A 20,952-nucleotide genomic window follows, 5' to 3' on the forward strand; every position below is an offset into this window, starting at 1 on the left:
ATTTTTCCACAGACCACTTGAAAATTGCTGGGCGTCTCGGTGGACCACTTAATGATCTTTTCAAATATTGTTTGTACCGTTACCTAGCTATTGTAAAGCATTTTGGATAAGAGTTCTTTATAAAAAAAATGTAAAAAAACTTTGGGGTGCAGGGTCTGGCCAGGACTTAGGATGCGGGAGGGGTCTCAGGGCTGGGGCAGGAGTGTGGAGCGCTTACCTGGGGCACCTCCCATTTGGTGGGAGGGGTGCAGGAGTCAGAGTGGGCAGGGGGTGTACAGGACTCAGGGAGGGCAGGTGGCTGGGGATGTGTGAGGGGTGCAGGAGTCATGGCTGGGACTGTGTGAGGGGGTGCAAGAGTCAGGGCTGGGAGTGCAGGGTCTGGGAGGAAGTCAGGGTGCAGGACCAGACTCGGGGCTGGGGTGAGGGTCTGGCCAGGAGTTAAGATGCAGGAGGGGGCTCAGGGATGGGGCAGGAGTGTGAAGCACTTACCTGGGGCAGCTCCCATTTGGTGGGAGGGGTGCAGGTGGGGATGTGTGTGTGTGTGCAGTAGCTCCCGTTTGTTGCTCAGGGTGGGGGGGGGGGATGTGGGGGGGGGGCATGAGTCAGCACATTGGGTGTGGGGGGCTGGGTATATGTGAGGGTGCAAGAGTCAGGGAGGGCTAGGGGTGTGGGGGGGTGCAGGAGTCAGGGCAGGGTGCTCCCAGCCCCCTACCCCACCCCAGCCCGGAGCGGCTCACGGCGGGGAGTGCAGGGGCCCGCCTTTGCTCCATCCTGCCCTGATTCCACCCCCTTCCCCAAGGCCCAGCTCCTGCCTCTTCTCCGCCTCCTCCTTCTTGAAGTGCCGGCAAACAGTTGTTCGACGGCAGGGGTAGTGCTGGGAGGGATGGGGAGGGGTGGGAACGTGGTGCGCTCGGGGGAAGAGGTGGGGGGGGGAAGCTTGGCTGCTGGTGGGGGCCGAGCCTGCAGCAGGACCCCCAGAAGCCAGCAGGACTAAGCTTGTGCCCCTGCAGCTACCTGGCCCCTGACATTGGGGCACCCCGTGCCAGGGTACCCTGTGTTTTACTGTAAATCTGCCTCTGCTCTCAATAGAGCGGTGATACAAGGATGTAGTATTATCCTATTTTTCACGTGAGACAAAGAGAGCTTAAACCACTTACCCCAAGTCACAAAGTGAGTCTGTGGCACAGCTGGGAACAAAACCCAGGACTCCTGAAGCCCGGTTGAAAGCCTTAACCACAAGATTGCCTTTCTCCTCTGTGTGGGACAATACCTGGTTTGTTGCCAGCTAGCCACCATTATTTGCACCAATAGCCAACTGGCACAGGGAAATTTTTTCTAAAAGTTTTACAATTTGTCTTTTCCTGCCTTCCGTACTACTAAGACACTTAGCAGCCTCTCATGGCACTTCACACCTTTGAAGCGCTGCGCAAACATTCATGAATTAATCTTAGCTTCAGGGATCCTGTAGACTTCGGGCTCGCAAAGGGACACCAAAGAGGAAGATCAGTGCTGGTGAGCAGCTCTGCCCCTTGCTCACACACTGTGAGGAGAATGCCCTAGGAAGGAGTTCCTGGGAAAGACAGCACATGCTCCCTGCGGTGCCTGCTGCTGCGGTGTGATCAGGGGAAATGGTGTCCTTTTCCTTAAGAGGATCTCCAGGTCTCAATTGTCCATTTCTTTCACAGTGACCTCAATTTCAAAACAGAATTCAGAGCTACCTTTCTAACTCAAAATAAACAAAACCAGCAGCAGTAGTTAGTAGTAGTGGGGGGAGGAAGGGGAATATGTGCCGGTGGAGCAGGGACAAATTAAAAGCATTTGGGAGAAATCCATTAGCAGTAAAAGGAAGAGGAAGTTTTAGTAGGGTTACCATACGTCCGGATTTTCCCGGACATGTCCGGCTTTTGGGGGCTCAAATCCCCGTCCGGGGGGAAATCCCCAAAAGCCGGGCATGTCCGGGAAAATCGGGAGGGCTCGGCCGGGGCCCCTTTGGCTGGGGCCGGGGCCGGTGCGGGGCCGGGGGCATGGTGCGGGGCCGGGGGCCGGGCCGGGCGCGCGGTGCCGGGCCGGGGTCCAGGGGCGCAGTGCCGGTCCGGGGGCCAGGCTGGGCCAGGAGCCGGGGGCCGGGCCGGGAGCCGGGGGGCCGGGCCCGCGGGGTCGGGAGCCGGTCCGGGCCCGCGGGGCCGGGAGCCGGTCTGGGGTCGCGGGGCCGGGAGCCGGTCCCGCGGGGCCGGGAGCCAGTCCGAGGTCGCGGGGTCGCCGGGCCGGGAGCCGGGGGGTGCGCCGGGCCGCCGGGGGCCGGCAGTGCTGGGCGGGCCGGGGGTGGTCAGCCGGGGCCGGCACCCCAGGGCCCGAGCCGACCCAGGCTGGAGCCGCCGGGGGGCCAGCCTGGGCCGCGCCTCCTCCCCCCACACTCCCCCTTACCTGCTTCAGGCTTCCCGCGAATCAAATGTTCGCGGGAAGCAGGGTAGGGGGCGGAGACTTTGGGGAGGGGGCGGAGTTGGGGCGTGGGCGTGGGCGGGGCTGGGGGCGGGGCCGGGGCCCCGTGGAGTGTCCTCCATTTGGAGGCACAAAATATGGTAACCCTAGTTTTAGTAACCAACAAGGAAATAATAGCTAATTTTAATATCATTTGTTTATCTCAGCTGAGCACAGGAGCAATGATGTCAATACCTATTAAACTCCAAGAACGCCGCCTGGTTTGAACGGGACCTTTCCCAGAGGCCTGAGGAGACTCTGAGCCTGAGTGCTCACACTGTTAATAAAGTTTGGTGCCTCCTTTCCAGTCAGTCTAACTCCTGAGGGCTTACTGGGATAGTTCCCATCACTAAGGGCAAGCACATGCTGAGGGCAAAGGGGTGTGCGCGATGGGACAACACTAGAGAGAGACACAATAGAGCAGCAGAGACAGCAAAACTGTTGAGTAGCACACTGCCTTGTTGACATAAGGGAGGGAGCAGTGATTACTGTGTGAATACAGGGACCACTGTACAAACACAGAAGCAACTTGCTTCAAAAGGCTGAATTCACTCAGGTAACATTTTAGAGGCAAATGGCAAATATTTTATGCTCTGTCCAGCCCTTTTAGTACTGGCATTTTTGTCTAAGTTGTGTTTGGATTAAACGAATCCACCTCATTTGTTTGCTCTCTGCTCTGAAATCTCCACTGCATCACTCTACAGAGTTCGGCAATACCTTGCCTAATCTTCCTGCTCTGTCCTGTCAGCATTCTGCTTTGACCCCTTAAATCAAGGGACGTGGCTTTTATCTGGGAGACATATGCCTCAGGTGGCTAGCATAAGGTGCCATCCCCACAAAGTAAGTGAGTTAGGCCCGCCAGTAACACGGTCAATTTAGATGTGGATAAACAGCTTTGAATTCATTTGCCGCCTACCCCCCAGTCAAAGCTAATAAGCACTAGGAATATGTTGCTTGCTGCTAGGCATGTGTAATGCTGATGAATTCAGGATTCTGCCCTCTGCATTGTATCTAGGAGACCTCAGATCAGACCTCCAGCTTCTTTATAAGATACCACTAGAATTAATAAACCAAGAAGCTTTGTCACTTGGGCCTATGGTCATTGGAGGTTGCAGACATGAGCTGGAGGATTGAGGGAGCGGAGGCTTTTATTCAACACAGTCTCAGTTGTGTTCTCTTCTGCAATTTGGACGGCAACAGGGGGAACTACGACACCTCCATTAAGCAAAGATAAATGATTAGTGTTGAGTTGTCTGCAGAAAAGCAACCAAACAGAGGTATTTTTGCTTGTGACCTCAGTAAGACCAATATCCAGATCTCATAAGCTGGAGTGAAAGTGTTATTACTGTGAAGTCTTCACAGAGCTGACTCACTTGCCATCATGAATGAAGCCGTCACTGCTCTGAAGAATTCAAGTGGCAGGGCACTGGATATGCTCTCTTCCAGAGAGTCCTAGGCACCAGTGCTAATGCAAAATAAACTGAGCGGAGCTGGTTGATGTTTTACTGAAACACTTCTTTTGTCTACAAAAGGGCTTTTCCACGGTCAGTGTAGTGGAAGAGCTGGGGGCGGAATTTTCTGTTCTTTCAATGAAAAATGATTTTTAAAAAACAAAAACAATTTTTTTCTAAGTTTCCAGTAAAAACCAACATTTTTCTTCAGAAATTTTGAAAAAACAAACTTTTAGAAAAAATTTCCAGTGAAAAAGAGATTGGCAGAACCATCCCTAAAACATCCTTTTGAAGCAGGCAGAGTTCACAGAATTACAGACGGAGAGCAACTGAAGACAGAGAAGACCTATTAGGCCATCTAGACCATCCCCCTTATTGCAAATCCATTCACTACTGTACAATTGCTAGTGCTTTATTAAGTGTCATTTTAAGGGTTCCAAGTGACAGCACCTTCCCTAGGGAAGATTACCCAACAGTCTAGGGAGAAGTTCTTTCCTGTGTGGTTGCCCCTGGAGTGCTGAGCTAGAAGCTAAAATGGCTGATGCCTCTGGTGGGCAGAAAGATGTGCGGGTTTGTGGCACTGGCGATTTTGCGCTCCAGTGCTCAGGCCAAATCACCAAGTAAAACAAGTGTGGATAAAAACAACGAGGAGTCCTTGTGGCACCTTAGAGACTAACGAATTTATTTGGGCATAAGTGTGGATAAGAGGACGGGTCTGCAGTATTGGTGGCACCTCTGCTGCTTGATAGATAATTGGTGAACTCTCACCCCAGGGTGGTGTCTGGGGATTTTCTTCTTCTTCTAATCCCTAGGCAGAAAAGCAGAAGCAGAGTGCAGGACAGCAAAGGAGATGATGTGCACAAGGTCACACAGGAAGTCTCTGGTAGAGCTGGGACTTTAACCAAGATCTCAAGTCTCTGGATGAATGTCTTAATGAAAGCTGGAAAGAGCACAGTAATCCCACATTGGTCTGTCTTGGGCCAAAGCTTTTTCTAAATGAGGCTGTACCAAGGCACACAGAATCTAGGGTGTCTGAAAAAGCTGATGTCTTGAGTCCTATTGAATAAGCAATGAAAACTGTGGGATATAGACTGGGAAATCTCTTCATCTAGTTATTCCCCAATACCTGTAAGGCTGTAACTTGTAGTATCATAAAGAGAGAAGAGAAAGTCAACCTCTCTGCTATTGCAAACTCCCTTTTTGTTAGCAGGCAGGACTCAATGCAATCAGATGATCCATGAGGGTTTTTTGAGATGCACCATGATTGTAGCTCAGCTCCAGGCCTCCTTAATGTAACACAGTAGAGTGGCCAAAAAACCCAAATAAAATAAAAAAATAAAAAAATAAAAAAATGGAGGGGAGGGGGCAGGGGCAAGGCTAGATAGTCAAATACTACCTTGGCAACAGGGAGAGCAAGAATGCTAAAGAGGTCAAGGGCCAAAAGAAACGAATTAGAAGAAAGGCCATCTAGCAACAGGCATAGCTTTCAGACAACAGCTCCAAGGCTAAAAAACTGCATGGAAGTAAAATAATGAAGTCAAGGCCATTGCATGACTTCTTCTGTAGCTGGAAAGTGCTTAAGCCTGAAACACTCATATTTAGACCTGGCACAATAACATTATACATTTCAGAGTGATTGATTCATAACTCCCAGGAGTTCTTTGCTGTATTCTTTTATTCTTTCTTTTCCCAATAGCAGCTCGTAAACTCCAGCCCTCAAGACAGATGAAAAAGATCACTTCCCTACATTCTCCTTAACACCAGTAGGTCACCACAGCATTTAGAAGGAGCATTTTAATGCTTAATGCCCCAAGGAGGAAATCCAACTGCCATCAGTACAGCCTGTTTTGATGGCCTGGGTAAACAGGATATTTTGGTGACAGGTAATTTTCATACTGAACTGATTAGTTCCAGAATACTGGAACAATGGGTTTCCTTCAGCTGCTGAATAATGCAACACCAGGCATGCAACTGGTATCAGTAGGGTTCCTGGTTAGTGACAGAAATTCACACCAATGCTATTTTAATAAGCCATCACTGCTAAAGAAAGCTATTTACATTATTCATCTCCAACATTTGCACAGACATGTCAACTAGGGAGGTGGGGGGAAAATGAGGTCAGAATAAAATACTGTTTCCTAAGTATTTAATTTCATGATCAATATAAATGGAACAAAGCAAGGCTTATTTTAAGCATGTGATGTTAAAGGTACTTTCTCTGGTCTACAACTGGGACCGTGTAAGTGCGTAAGAAAGCGACAGAGCTTGACAGACTAGGGAAAAGCCAGGCAAAGAACGGCCAGTCAGCCACACCAAAGCTGTACCAGAGCTCTGCTTGATACACTGGTGTCAGCCAGATGGCATTAGGACTGTCCTAGGCATCCTGCACCACTCAGGAACCACACAAGTGACTGGATTTGGCAAGTTTCCAGCTGCTTCATTGGTGCAATCCAGCCAGGTGTAGGGACAAGGATCCAGCCAGGATTATGGAAGTGAGAGATGAAATGACTAGTTTGGTCAGATATAGTCTCTCCCCTTGCCAATGAAGGATTGTTCCACTTTAGTTACGAATGACTCAGACACAGAGAGGAAGGGATGTTTTTGTGGTTAACATTGGATTGGAAATCAGGGGCTTTAGGTTCAATTACTGACTGTCAGACACCTCATGACATCTTGAGCAAGTCACTTAGGACCAGATTCTCAAGCAAGATCAGCTTCTATTTAGGCACCAGCTCTGTGGCTAAACTGTCAAAAGCGATCCTATTAAAGGCCAAGCTCTTTACACAAATTTGACCTAAATTATGGTGCTGAGCACTTGAAAAATCTGGCCCTCACTCGCTCCAGGCCTCAATTTCCCATTAGTAAAGTGGAGGTAATACTTCCTGTCTCCCACCCTTTGTCTCTAATGTCTATTTAGCCTGTAAGCTCCTTGGGGCAGGTATGGTCTCTTACTGTGTCTGTACAGTGCCTAGCACAACAGAGGCCTGATCTCCATAGGTGCCTCTAGGAGCTATCAAAATATTAATAGTTTTAAGTGACTCAAGTAACAGCGCTTCTACCAGTTGCGCCTCCTTGGATCCCACTCAAGAATTCCATCTCACTCCTTGGCGTTTACACCCTTCAGAGACCTGTAGATCTGTCCTCCTCCACTTCTGGAGCAGTGGGAATGTTTTCTATGAGCTTGCGTCTCCAATGTGGGACTTGCCTCCATTGTGATATTTTATCGTATTATGATTTGTATTCTTAATTCTTTCTTGGGAGCAGAGAGCCCACAGCAGATGTGTTTACGATCTATTAAGTCCAAAAAAAGATAAACAAAGCAGTATGACTATTTCTTCTTGCTTTGCAAAAAAACTAAACAATAAAAAACCCAAAACCTCGAGAACATGTCACCATGGCGCAAAGTCATACAATGTCAGGATCAAAGGCAGCTGCAGAGCTAAGTGGGAGAGGCTGCACCCAGCTTTACAATGTGTAATGTGTTATTTCTGTCTCTCAGGAGACCTGTAATTGAGGCATATTGGGAAAAAAACAAAACAAACAAACAAAAAAACTTTAGTTTCCTTACAGGGCCATTACACTGTATATTAAGGAGCCCAATTGACATGACGTACTGAACTGAATTTTCTAACCTTTTAAAAAGCCTTCACTTTTAATCTGGAACATGCATGAGAAATTTCAATCTTCCTAATATAACTGGCTTCCTATTGTCTCTCCGCCATCACATGTAGGCTTCTTGTCCTTGCCTTCATAATTAGTTGTTGCGCAGAGGACTGTAGAAACATAGAGCAAGAGACAGCCCTTAACCTGAAGGATTTATATTCAAAGAGATGAGCAAAGCTGAAAGTAAGCCAGTACGCCCCGGTACGGCGTACCGGCAAGAGCCGGTTTGCCATACTGGGGCAGCCTGGCTTCCCCAGGGGGCAATTTAAAAGGGCTGGGGCTCCCAGCAGGGGCTGGAGCCCCAGGCCCTTTAGATTGCCACCAGAGTCCCACTGCTGGAGCCCTGGGGTAGGGCTGCGGGGATCTGGGGGCTATTTAAAAAGTCCGGGGCTTCCGCTGCTTCTACCGCCCCGGCCCTTTAAATAGCCGCGGGAGCCCCGCCGCTTCCCCAGGGCTCCCGCAGCTATTTACAGGGCCGGGGCAGTAGAAGCAGGGGAGCCCCGGACCCTTTCAATAGCCCCCGGAGCCCTGGGCTGCTGCTGCTATCCCGGTGGGGGGCACTTACATTACAGGGTGGGCTGGCTCAGACTCCCCCAGCCACGCCCCTTACGCCCTAGGCCCCACCCCTTCCAGGGGCCAGAGCTGGCCCCAGCGTACTGGTAAGTCACTGGACTTACTTTCACCTCTGGAGATGAGTCAAAGGAAGTATCATCAACCCCATGTTTGACAAGTTCTAACAGGTAGCTGGGATTTTTTTAAAAAAAATTATTCCCTCCCCTTGCTAGAAAGTGGGCAAAAGCAAGAATAATTTTTTGCCTAGAAAAGTCTCCAAAATGTGTTATTTTTTAAATAAAATTTCAAAATGACGGCCAGTGTTTTCAGAAGTGGTTTTTGGTGCCTCTGTTTTTGGGGCTGCATCTTTTGGGTGCCTGGTTTTCAGTAATTCAGCCTCTCATAACAAGCACCCAAAAGGGGCCTGAACTTAAAAAGTGACTGGTGATTTTAAGGCCCCTTAAGACTCTAAAGACTGCCACAGTCTACAATGGGATTTTCCCCAATAGCTCCTTGAAGAAAACTACTTTGTAGTAGGTTGGATGGAAGAAAACCCAAGAAGCTATATTTGAGCACAGAGCCTCTAGGCAAACATAGCTCATGGAACCATCCCATTGAGTTCTAGTTTAGTGGTGGGGATCAATACTAATTATTTAATGCTAACACCTCAAGAGCCTCACAGTGCTCTAATGGTGATCTTTTACTGCTTGTTCTCTAGCTTTGCAATATCAACCTTCATTACAGTGCAGAGAACAGGAAAGCTTCTTTAGACAAATGAACACTGCACTCGTTTTATGGCTGGTTAATACTGCACCAAGCTCAAGTGACCTTGTACAGCCAATGAATGTCAAAGCCCAGGTGGACTCTGGCAGAGAGTGGTCCCCAAGATGTGTGGCCTTTGTGGGAGGGGGAAGTAGAAAGGGCAAGGATCTTGGTTAGCCACCCACAAAACCTCTCCCCCCCCTCAAAATAGTATCACTCTTTTCTGCAGCATTTGTGTTCCAGAATCGAAGGTTTCATTTTAGGACACCAGGTATGGCTCTAGTCCTCACTGCTGTGAAGCTAACCTTGTAAACAAGATCCTAATGTACACCCATGCAGCGGGGAAGGGGGGGGAAGGACACGAGAAGCATCTCTGTAGGTTCCCTGCGCAGCCTTTGCAATCCCTGTGCCCCTCAAGTGCAAGCACAGGTCCAGTGATGCCCCTGTGGGTGCTGACCACACGCCAAAGAAGGCAGGGAGAAGAAAGTATTCCTCAGCCTGGCTGGCCGCAGAGGGGAGCGCACATTGCACCTTCCTAAGGTTATAGCAGCAGGTACACTCCCACTATGCAGCTTTGCACCACTCTCCTTGCGGGACCATGCTCACGAAGCACAGCCACGCTCAGGCTAGAGAAGGCGAGTCTTGTGGTTACGGACTAGGATATCAGGGTTCAATTTCCTGCTCTGACTCAGGCTGCCTGTGTGACCTGGGGCAAGTCACTGTGGCTCAATTCCCCCATTGTACCAATGGGATTATAGTGCGTCCTTTGCCTTCTCTATTTAGGTGGCACACTCTTTGGGTCAGAGATTATCTTCCTGTTTGTACAGTGCCTCCGGGTGCGACTGTAGACTCAATAGTTTGTAGAGCTCTTGGAAGATTAGAATTGTTAGCGCAGAGCTAAGTATGCTATAAGATCAGAAGAATGTGTCATCAGCCTACAAAATCATCTTGAAAAGGAGCCTACACTCAAGGCACTGACACGTGCCTGCAACCTTGACACAGAGATGTGGGTGGGACTTACTGCAGTATATATAACTTTCTCCTACTTTTTTTCCAACTTCATGAAACACACTTCAGGTGAAGCAGGCGCTCTCACAGTAACAATTGCTCTCAACACAAACTGCCTTGAAGGACTCTAGGAGGGGAGGGATAGCTCAGTGGTTTGAGCATGGGCCTGCTAAACCCAGGGTTGTGAGCTCAATCGGGGGGGGGGGCATTTAGGGAACTGGGGTAAAAATCTGTCTGGGGATTGGTCCTGCTTTGAGCAGCGGGTTGGACTAGATGACCTCCTGAAGTCCCTTCCAACCCTGATAGTCTATGACTCTATATACCGTTGCTGATCTTAGCAGACCCTGCCCGGAGAAGCAAAGCATTCTAAATTCAAAGAGCTGTGACCTCTGGATGTCTTGCCAGTTCAGAACCAGATGGCACAATGACACGATCAGCAGGTAAAGTTTTATTAACTGACAACTTATTTTCAGATGGACACATTGCTCACTATCAATTCAGAAAGCATTTAGTCAGTCCAGTTTTGTATTGTGTTGCTACTGCAAGCTGGCATGCTTCTATAAGCAGCTATTTCAGAAATGGACACAAAGTGCATGAGACCTGAAAGCTTCCCAGAACCTTTAGAAAAAAAATAATGTAAGCCTTCCCCCTGCCTCCCCATATCATAAAGCCTTGTCTACACTACACAGTTTTGTCAACAAAAGTTATGCCGACATACAGCCACCACTTTAACTAAACCGCTGTTGCATGTCCACACTATGCTCTTTGTGTTGGCAGAGCGCATCCACACTAGCAGCTCTTGCATCGACATAGAGAGCAGTGCACTGTGGGTAGCTATCCCACTGTGCAACTGGCCGCAGGGTGCTTTGGGAAAGGGATGCAGTGCCTCGTGGGGCAAGTACAGTATCACATGATGCAGGTTTCTCAATCCCCTTGTTCCATGGGCATCCTACTAGATTGCCAGCTGCTATTCAACTGAAATGGGGAGGGGGGGGTAAGAGGAGAGGAGAAAGTGTGAGACGGGGGGGAGGGGGAGACAGAAACAGAACGTGTGTTGCGGGGGAGTGCGTATGTGAGCAGAGCAATCACGATGAGCATTGTGGGATACTGAGGGAGGCCTGTTATGGCGACATAACAAATGGCAACATCTACACAGACGCTTTGCCGCTTTAACTCTGCTGCATAAAGCTGTATGGCTCTCCTCGAGGTGGTTTTATTTTGTTGGCAGAACAGGAGAGTTTTGCCGCCAAAAGTAGCATTGCAGCATGTACACCTCTACGGTAAGCTGCCTTTTGCCACCAAAATCCATGTAGTGTGGAGATGGCCTAAGTTATTCTGCCATCTGGAGAACTCCCAGAGTGACTGGGAATTTCTTCCTCATGGCTCAACAGCACTAAATTGGGGTCCCTTTAGGGTGCTGAATACAACAAGGCAAGGACTGTGAGCAAAGAACCACAAATGTTTTCTCAAATTTGTAAATGAATTTTCTCCATCCACTTTTTATATGAATCCTTTCCATGAACAATCTTGCTGACCAGTTTTACTGGCACAGATGTTTGCAGACAGCCACATTCAAAGCAGCATCTGCTAGTTGTCATGGTAACCAATCTTTAAATAAATAAATAAATAAATCACACCCACATATTAATACTGAAAGAGCTTGCAAACTCATCCAATTAGAAAAACAAATCACATCATGTGACTTAGCTGGCCAATCAGAACTCTCAGCTTGGATTTCACATACAAAGTACTGAATACTTGCAGAGAAGTCACAATTATTCAAACAAAATTACTTGAGGCATTAAGTTTGAACACATAAATTTGAACATATAAATTCAAGCAATCACAATCTACTTAATACTCTCCTTCCTCACCATGTTGTGAGCATTTGTTATTAGTGCTGGAAAAAGCACATGCATACAATTAAGCACATCAAAAGACTACACACTGAAGGGACTTTGGGCACTGGTGCACTTCAATCCCTTCTGTGGCACATAATAGTTTAGTCTCCTGGAGGGTGGAATACTTTGGTCCAGTTTTGGTTGTTGGGTTTAGCTAGCCTGTTTCAGAGAATTTAAAATATAAAAAATAAATATATGGAGATACACCTCTCTCATAGAACTGGAAGGGACCTTGAAAGGTCATTGAGTCCGGTCTCCTGCCTTCACTAGCAGGACCAAGTATCTAATGGCCCCCTCAAGGATTGAACTCACAACCCTGGGTTTAGCAGGCCAATGCTCAAACCACTGAGCTATTGCTCCCCCCCCATAGGAACTTCTTCCAATAAACCCCAAAGCCTGTCTCCCACCCTTTACTTCAGCTCTGAACCTGAATCCTGCCCACACTGTCAAACCAGGCTCTGCCATTCCTGCCAATTCTGGGCCACTATTTGCATGTCCTCTATGTTAACTCAAGTCTCATGCATTTTCCCTCTAAGCACTGTTCAATAGAGGTCAAACACACGTAAAATTAACACTGAGTTGGCCAAAGGACATTTTCACAACAGCAATGGAAAGAAAGAGTGACCCTCCATCTGCCAGAGTCAGTCTAGGTCAGGGCCACATTTATCAAACACATTTGTAACATCTAGAGTAAGCCTAAAACAGGACTGGGGATTTGTGCTGAATGCCAATTACAGCTAAGAGACAAAGTGGGTGAGGTAATATCTTTTACTGGACCAACTTCAGTTGGTGAGAAGTTGGTCCAATAAAATATTTTACCTCACCCACCTTATCTCTCTAATATCCTGGCATCAATACAGCTGCAACAATACCTCACGTTACACCTAAGAACAGAGTACTACCTTAAAAACAGAGTGGGTAACTAAGCCTTACCACTTAATTCCCCCACCCCCTCACCTTGGTCATATCAAATACATCACTCACCAGGTGCCATGCATTTTCTGTCTTATGCTGCAATTGGGTATCCTTGTGGCTGCTGAATAGACATAGCACACTGGGTCTGCAAAAAAAGAGTTTATTCCAGGGAACTGTTAGACAGAATTTGGTCTGGTTTGATACCTGCAAGAACACTGCACAGCCCTCCCACCTAGCAAGGAGAAGGTGGATAGCCTTTCAGATTGTGACAGCCTGTGTGGCCTCTCATCTAATTAGGTCAGATAAAAGCTTGCATGAAGAAGCAGGTGAAGTGCTGTAGATTCAAGGAAGATAGTAAATTAGCTCAGTTAAAATGAGAGAAGCTACCTCCAGTCACAAGCCCTTGTCCAGAATTCAAGCCAAACTTTTTATTAAAAAAGTTCAAAATATGTGCTTAAAGGCAGAGCCTGTTCCTTGGAGCAAAGGCAGGAGCAGGGTGTGAGCTAGTGAAGCAATTTGCCCTGCCCCCACCTTCCAGTGAGAATTGTATTTTCTGATCACAGGAAAAATATCAGACTGCTTAACCGGCTCAGCATTTATTCCAGTACTTTCCAGGCAAAGAGCTGCCTCTTACTTTCTGTTCCTGGAACAGCTGCCTTGAAGGCCCCTCCCTTGAACACCTGTTTGAGCCTGAGTTGCCATTAACTCATTTACCATGGACAGAGCTATCACAGTTCCTGGCTGACGGCATAGAGCTTTCAGATCCCTCCCAGTCTATTGAGCATGGCTGAGCTGTTCTCATCTTGATTTTGCTAAGTCCGTTTTTATTATTAATACCACCTAGTTCTAATTAGTGCTTCTTCTCTGTAGATCTCAAGGCACTTTAGAAGGGAGTTCAGTATCATTATCCCCATCAAACCAAGGAACAGAGAGATGAAGGTCACACATCAGGTGAGTGACAGAACTCAGGTCTCCTGAATCCTAATCCAGGGTACTATCCATCAGGCCACAGATAGCCCTCAGGCCTGATGTCCACTCATATAAGATGACCATATGTCCATGTTTCTCCTATGATTTGTTGGTATTTCGGGAGCTGCTTTGAAGATGCCTGCAATGTTCCACTTCTCCATGTTAGCAGTGAAAACATTAGGGCTTGTTCAAGACTTATTGCTGCACCATGGAGAATTTGCTCACTGTTTTACAGGAACAAACAGTCCAGTGGAATGAGTGTTCAGTGTGATGAACAGTGTTTCGAATCTAATGAGCGCTGACACTCATAGCAGAGCTTTTCTCCTTTGCTCCAGATGAACATCAATGGCACTTGTTCAGGGGTCCTGCTAAATCCCTTCAGATACTACGTGGGTGGAAGACGTTCTCTGTTCCAAGAAGCCTGCACATGTCATTGTTGAGATAAAAGCTGGCAGTGGTGACATCTGCACTCATTTTAAAAAGTGCATTTTGGCCTTTTGTGTGACTGCTTCATGATCCTAAAAATGTCACTGCAAAAGTGTCCGGGTTTTTCATGTTGAAAATATGGTCCCTCAACTACCATCCCTCTAGCCTGCTGACTCCATTCTCATCCCTTCCACCCACCCCCAGGGTTTCACAAACACAAAAAGTTACATTAATCACAAACAACAACTTTCTTTTCTAAGCAAGGAACAAAACATTTGAAATAGACACAAGAAGCATCAGAGGGATCCTTGAAGATACATGAGTAATAACTAAAGCAGCCAAGTGCTCTTATCATTCTAACCTTTGCCTTCCCTCACCCCTCTGCTGTTTGCTGTTATCGTTTCTACATTATGTTAAACATAGGGGCTGATCCTGCAAACACAACTGCAAGTAGCGAGTGGTCCGCCTCACGTGGCGTTGTTCTGAGTAGAAAGTACTATGCTGGTGGTAAGAGTTTGCAGAACTGAATCTTATGACTGTAAATTCTTTGGGTATGTCTACAGTGCAGCTGGGAGATGTGTTGCCCAGCCCAGACAGACTCACATCAGCTCAGCTTGAGCTAGTGTGCTAAAGTTAGCAGTGTGGACGTTATAGCATGGGCAGAAGCTTAGGCTAGCCACCGAGTCCAAGCCAGTCCACCCCTTTAGGTCCAGGTTCAGGCAGCTATCCCATGGTGCAATGTCCACACTTCTATTTTTAGCATGCTAGCCCATGTCTATGTACCCATGCTGAGAATCACACCTCGCAGCTGCAGTGCAGACATATCCTTTGGGGCAGAGACCATATGTCAGCACTGGGACTGAAGGGAGGCAGCTGGCCCCTCTCCAGTTCTCCTGGGGCTAACTGGGTACCCACTCCAGGTTTTGGCAGCCGAAATTGGCATCCCTATTACAGTAGCCTCCATGGGCTATAGTGAGCATGAAGAATCACTGGGGTTCAGGACTGTATCTCCAGGTTAAAGTAGATTGAAACAGGAGGGGCATCTCTCAAGGAAGAGGGGGAGCTGTGGAGGGTGAACTACTTATCCAAGCTGGGGGAACTCCCTTCTGCCTTTAATTGTGCTCCCCCACCTTTTAAACCCCACAACTCCTGCCTCAGAGCCTTCTGCAGGAGGAGCAGAGCCACTACTATGCTTGTTACCAAGGGTCCAACCTGCTGAGGGACTTCACTGTGTGGGGAGAGGGGGTTGAGTTACCATAACCAGTGCACAAAAGTCCTAGGAAACACTGACTAGGGCACCATGTATTTACTCGGTAAAAGCACCAGGCACCTCCATTATAAATCATACCAAATCCCCAAGTTTATTTAGTATAATTGCACAATATGGCTATTGCGGTAGCACCAACCAGGTCGGAACCCTATTGTGCTAGGTGCTGTACAAACATAGTGAATCATAGAATATCAGGGTTGGAACGGACCTCAGGAGGTCATCTAGTCCAACCCCCTGCTCAAAGCAGGACCAATCCCCAACTAAATCATCCCAGCCAGGGCTTTGTCAAGCCTGACCTTAAAAACCTCTAAGGAAGGAGATTCCTTGGCAGTCCCTGACCCAACAAGCTTACAGCTAATGGCTTATAACACTCCATTCCACCTGCTGACCTTACCCCTGTCTCTACTGGTGGGAGTGGCTGTTCTCAGATTATGGTTCTTAATATGGGGAGTTTTATCTGACATGTTGACTACTGAAGCACGACGTTTGTCTGTGTTGTAGAAGCAGATTGTGCTCAGAAAGGATGAAATTCAGCTGCTTTACCCCCAGGCCTCTAATCACATCAATGCTCTGTTTTCTCTCTTTTTAACTCCTTTAAAACCACCTATGAAAAATGTTGCTGATTTTGAGGGAAAACATGGATTTGACAAAGGCTAACATTGGCTCTTTAAAAGAGTTGAAGGGGAGACAATTAGGTGAAGTGGCTCAGCTAATGCATAAACAGTTGGTAATTATAGGGCCAGGACAGGCACACATGCACTACCTGGGGAATATTTTTATTAAATAAAGCAGAATTCTGTCATCTTCTTAATCATGAAATATTGATGAAGCTGTAAGCAGCCCATCTGAGGTTTTAGCCTTTGCCCTCTGAGTGCATGCGTGTGCCCATCCTGCCACTCAAGAAAAGAAGGGCGGGGGCAGAAACAAAACCCAGCAATGCATTCACAGTATACAAACTACACTCTCTGGTGCTGATGGATTTTTTTTGAGTTTGCATGGGCATGCGGATTATAGAAATAAGAAGTCTACATTATCTACTGCCAGGAGCTTCTTTTCAACTGATCATTAGCAGAGGGATGGTTATATATTTATAGGTAGGTAGGTCTTGGCCACATTAAAGGGAGTGTTGTCTTAGAATTTTGGAGATATATGGCCACATTCTGATCCCTTCACTCATGTTGAGTAGCCCCACTGACATCAGTGGGATTTCTGGTGGAATATAGTATTATCTAGCATCAGAAGCTGGTCCTCGGAGCACCCCCAATGAACAGCCAACTTTAGCCCCCTATGTCCTTTCCTCCAGTGATTACAGCCAGCGCTTCAGTGGTATTTAGGTACCTAACTCTCATTAACTCTCAACTGAAATCAGGCACCTAAATACCTTTGAGCATGTGGGGGCGTTTATTGCTGTCCAGACATACCTTTAGAGACCCGGTGTTCTGCAGTGGAGCGATACTTCATGTCCCTAATCAGCCAGAAACAAAGCCCCTCCTGCAGTGTTGCTGGACACTGTTTTGAAGGCTGCTCTGTGTCACCCCTTAAGTGGCTGCATTTTAGTGCTGTATGATGTAGCGCTCCCTGTATGCACCCTGAAATCTTTCAGGGTGACAGCTGCTATATAAAGGCTTTACTGTGACATATGGAGTTATTGTTATGCTTGCGGGGGGAGACCCACAGCACCAGCACTAATGGCTGGAGATAGTCTGCCTACAGATGAGAGAGGCACTCCCCTCTGTCAGTGCAAGGGGAAGAACACACAGGGGCAAAGCAATGTGCTCTCTCCTTCAGTGCTGGCCCCAGACTGTTGGCTGGTGCAGAAGCCAATAGCAATGGCCCAACTACACCCATTTTCTGACATCTGGAGCAGCAGTGTTTGGACAGCACCTAGCACAATGGAGTCCGGGCTCATAGGTGCTACTGGAATACTAATTAATAATATGTGGGAGGAGGGGGAGCATACATTTCAGATGTATGCTCCCCCCTCCTCCCGCATATTATTAACACAGTGGTCCCTGTGGCCTCTCCATTCTAACCATCTAGACAGCAGCAACCCGTAATCTAGCCCTTAAGCACCCTCCTCCTCCTTGAAAGTACACTATGGTGATAGATAAATAGAACTGACCTAAAACTGTTAATTATTCTCTGCTTTAATCCCTCTCATTCACTAGTACTGTTATCCTTCAGCCAGCCACTCAGTTTTAAGAGAAGCAGCCAGCTAGAAAAATGGGGTGTTCTCAAGAAAACATTACTCATGTTGCTGCAGTGAATTATGCTGCCCTCTGAGCAGCAGCCTCACTCACTAAAGCCCACCTGACATGATGTCACACAGCATAACATGGTATAACGGTGTGAATGCAGTGAAAGATGCAGCAGCTCACTACACAACAAACCTGCTTCCAGAAGTTATGCACAAGCCAAAAACTCCTTCACAGCATGGCTGCTGTACCCATCCGCCGCACAGCAACCGTCCCAGGCAGAAGAGCCTCAAAAGATCTGCAAACTCAAAAGGGAGTGTGGTCTGAAGATGTGAAGGAGCTCAGGAAAACCACAAATCAGTTACTACAGCAAACTAAAGAACATGTTAGTGCTGCCGTGAACAGTAGAAAGTTGCTAAGAGCCAGATTCTGCCACCTTTACATTGAGTAGAGCCTTACTCGTCAAATAGTTCCATTGCTTTCAATTTGAACTTGAGGAGTTAGGTACTACTCTATGCAAGTAAGAGTGGCCAAATATGGCCCTAATGCCCTGATCCGACGCCCACTGAAGTAAATAGAAAGATTTGCATTCATTTCAATGTGTGTTAAATGAGACCCTAAATTATCCAAAATCCACATCTGTGTAGCCAGGTAGTGTTTTCATGGCTGTCCAATTATCTAGATGGTCCAGCTGCAAATGCTGGGAGTGCAAGGATTTAATCTCAGGTCACAAGGAATTTGTGAAATTTTGCTGCATCTTTCCACAAGCCATAGCCTCTTTCTGCAGGTTGTAGTAGCGCAGTACTAGACATCTTTCCCACAGGGCTTTCATCTCTCCAGTGGGTGTTTCTAGCCATTCCCAGTGCTGGTTACCACGAATATCTATTTCTCATGGCTGGATAGCAGAACACATTAATGTACGCTGCTCAGGTTTGTAACACATTTTCAAGAATCTTTACACTTACCACTCCATTTTTACTACAAACGGAGCATGCAGCCCAACATGAAAACAGATTAGAATTGGAAGAAGGAAACATTTGGGGTTAGATTGTGGCATCAGGTTTTCAAAACAGACATTTCTTTTGAAATCAGCAAGGAGCTATCATGCCAAAACATCATCATAGTACAATATGTCTCCTTGGTTTGGATAGCAGCTTTTGTTTGTGACGAGTACAACAGTGTCCAAGAGATGCCTTAAATCCCAACCAGTGAAATCCATGGTTTGCCAAACCACCCAAGTTCTTAAAAGATAGATCAGTAGGGGGCTAATCATGCTTTTATTTGGATCTGATCTTCTGCAATGGTTTCCATTAGATATGGACCTCAGGATCTGAGCACTTCCTAGACTACAGGGAATTTCGAATCCAGATCTGAATCAGAACTTTGCATCTCCAGGCCTGTCTCTTGTTTGAAATAAACTCCCATGTCTTTTATAATCTAGGTGGTTATCATCAGGTAACAAGCTATATGTATTAGCCCAGAAAGAATGCTGGTGATGCCGAGGTAAATTAAAGAAGTCCAGATTTAGGGTGGGCAAGGAACAGTGCTTCATTGCAGAAATGCATTACAGAATGCCCAGGTAGGCCAAGTTGTCAGTCAGAGGCTACTCAGGTCCTGATTCAGGAAAGCCTTTTCAGGAACTTAAAACACATGCTAAGTGCTTTCCTGAAATGGGGCCTCAAGGAACAATTAAGCAGCATTCTAGGAAGCAGCAAAAAGAAAGCCTTCTCTGCTTGAACGGCCTTATTGACCTGAAACCTTATGGTCTTTCTTTGCCAATTTTGTTCAGCTGGAGTTGATTTAGAACTATAGCATGTGTCTTATAAAACATTCAGCTGGAATAATCACATGTAGGCCCAGATCCTCAGCTGGCCTAACCAGACAATGCCAATTAAACTTTAATGTATGTCACAACATGCTAAATACTGTGAAGGTTAAATAACCCTGCCTGGGGAAAATAAATATTCTTTAAAAGCCAATTACATTTTGTTTGAACAATCCGTGCATTAGGTTGCCAATGACAATGTGATGGCTTTACTCTAAATTCACCTCCAGGTGAATGAGTTCATAGATGTAATAATTTGTCACCCTGTTCACACTCTCTCTCATTTTTACCTCCTGCTCTCGATTTGGCAAACATTTCAAAACAACAATCGTTCAGTTTCTAATAGAAAAGAGAGGCTTTGTTTTGTTTTGTTTTTTTGCAGCGAGCAACCCGTGTAGAGAGCTTCTCTCAGCAACCTGCTTTAAAATGCAACCCCTGTCCTGTACCTAAAGTTACATCCTGGGTCTGTTCCTCTCCATACTCTGATTTCTCGCTCTCTTTTTGTACTATCACATTATCCCATATTGCAATTGTGAAACCACATTATAAAAGCAGCCAATATTGAACTAATTTTATCACAGGGCTAGTAATAAAGTTTAACACCAACTATAATATTGTTGTACACCTGAAATATTGCAACAGAGCAGTAATATCCTGTTAAATTCGTTTTCCACCCAGCACCATAAGATCTGTTGAAAGATGTTAAGGGTGAAGCATTTTTTGGTTTTTTGAAGCTTTATTTCTGTGGAGCTCTATAAACGTTTAAATTTCATAAAAAATAGATCAGCTGATTTTAGAAGTTGGACAGTAATTGTACTGGTAATATGTCCAACACATTTATAGTCTGAACAGTGTAATTGATGGTCAGTAACCACCCTGCATAGTAATGTACATCATTAGAGCATGCCCGCAGAAAGGAATGACTATAGAGATTTGGTACTTAGATGGCTCCCATGACTGTAGCATCTGAGTGCCTCAACCTTTAATGCATTTACCCTGTAAAATGGGGATAATAGCACTGCCCTGTTTAACAGACAAGCTAAGTAACTTGCCCACAGCTATACAGGGCGTCTGTAGCAAAGCAAGAAATTAAACCTGGGGCTCCCAACTCCCAGTCTGGCACCATAGCCACTGGACTATCCTTCTTCTGCACAGGAGGAAAAGGATGGATTAATGTTTTCTGTTGCATAGGGCCATGGCTAAAAATATTAGCCACCCTTCTAAGGGGCAAGAAGTAAATTACCCCTGCCCCTGAAGGCTGCATAGGGTATTATAATTAATCATTTATTTACAGTAGCAGCCAAAATGTGCTAATGCGTTCCAAACATCTGAGAAAAGCAAACATCTTGCTCATACGAGCTCAGAATTGGAGGCCCTGTCCACCTATAGGTATGCACTGGATTAATTAAAAGTGTGTGTTGAAACAAATGTACTTAAGCTGGTACCAAGGCCTGTGTTGACACTCATTTCACTGAAATCTGGTTTTTAAAACAGTTTAGCTTGTATCAAAAATATGCCAATACAATAGTGTCCACTC

The 20,952-nt window shown here is 46.6% G+C and overlaps 1 long non-coding RNA gene across 1 annotated transcript; it reads right to left on the minus strand.

Moving 5' to 3' along the window:
* Positions 1-5,262: 5,262 nt before the first annotated feature.
* LOC135981082 (uncharacterized) lies at positions 5,263-13,714 on the minus strand. Its single transcript, XR_010598048.1, has 3 exons — positions 13,262-13,714; positions 12,800-12,875; positions 5,263-7,220 (listed from the first exon to the last, which is right to left on the minus strand). It is a non-coding gene; the product is annotated as an uncharacterized LOC135981082 (long non-coding RNA).
* Between the last annotated feature and the right edge of the window lie 7,238 nt (positions 13,715-20,952).

This window comes from Chrysemys picta, chromosome 2 (assembly GCF_011386835.1).
Source record: "Chrysemys picta bellii isolate R12L10 chromosome 2, ASM1138683v2, whole genome shotgun sequence".
NCBI classification, from domain to species: Eukaryota; Metazoa; Chordata; order Testudines; family Emydidae; genus Chrysemys; species Chrysemys picta.